Source organism: Amphimedon queenslandica, unplaced genomic scaffold (genome assembly GCF_000090795.2).
Source record: "Amphimedon queenslandica unplaced genomic scaffold, v1.1 AMPQUscaffold_13517, whole genome shotgun sequence".
Classification (NCBI taxonomy): domain Eukaryota; kingdom Metazoa; phylum Porifera; class Demospongiae; order Haplosclerida; family Niphatidae; genus Amphimedon; species Amphimedon queenslandica.
In genome coordinates, this window is record NW_003546247.1 from 469,364 (window position 1) to 470,475 (window position 1,112).

The 1,112-nt window shown below is 34.4% G+C and overlaps 1 long non-coding RNA gene across 1 annotated transcript; it reads left to right on the forward strand.

Annotated features, from left to right (window-relative positions):
- Nucleotides 1-231, forward strand: LOC109583690 (uncharacterized). Its single transcript, XR_002185668.1, has 2 exons — nt 1-37; nt 82-231. It is a non-coding gene; the product is annotated as an uncharacterized LOC109583690 (long non-coding RNA).
- The last annotated feature ends 881 nt before the right edge of the window (nt 232-1,112 follow it).

The window sequence follows — 1,112 nt, forward strand, 5'->3', positions numbered from 1 at the left end:
CTCTTTGCCTGACAATTTGTTGAAGAACTACAACAAGGTAATAACAATTAATAAAAAAGCAATTACCACGCCTCTTTTTAGGGCAAACACGTGCGTTTTACAGGAAACCACACCTTCTTGGCAGAAATTGGTATTGAATAATATTAGTGGTAAAATAGAAACCATAGGAAAGAATAGAAAAGTGAAAGAATGCTTTGTCGGCACTTTGATATAATTGCTATTCAACACTTATTTATTTTTTTTTTTGCAAAAAGTTGACTATTTGTTGATGATATTGTAAAGGCAATGAAACTGATTGTAAGTAAATGCAGCAGCTAAAATTTATGTAGGTGCAAGCAGTTTAGGTACTTTGGAGCACTTTTAAGTGAATGGAATAGAACTTGCAGGTCTACTGAGAGCTCTTGAAAGGCACAAAGATACTCTATGAAAAACGATCAAAATGGCTGATTGGGCGTGGTCAAAAGGTGTGGCGTCGAATAATGGATGATTTCAATGACAACATAAATAATTCAAAAAGTTGTCTAAAGGATTAATCTTTGCAATTACTTGTGTAAGGAAAAGGGTTATAAGAGAAAATACACCTTAGCATCTTGCATAATCATGGATATAAATTCATGCATCTTTTTGCATGTTCTTACGTAGCATATTAAATAGATCTTATCATTCTTGCCAAAAAAACTGACAATCTTTAACGATCAAGCAGGATGATTAGTCCAAAGCCATGCAAGTTTATTGCAAGATCTTACATGTGGTAACATCTTAAAAGATCTTGCAGTAAATCTAACTAAAGATCTTTGATGATCATATTCAGTACCGTTGTTGTAAGGTCATGCAAAATGCCTAATCTTACATAATATCTTGAATAAGACCTTGCCAGATCTTTCAGGAAATGCAACTGAAGACCTTTAATGTTCATGCAGGATCCCTGTTCCAAAATCATGCAAGTTATATTGCACGATCTTACATAATACCTTGCCTGGACCTCGTCACATCTTGCAAAAAATCTAACTCAAGATCATTCATAATCATGCAGGATCTTTGTTCCAAAATCATGCAAGTTATATTGCGTGATCTTACCTAGCATCTTGGCTGGACCTAGTCAGATGTTGCAA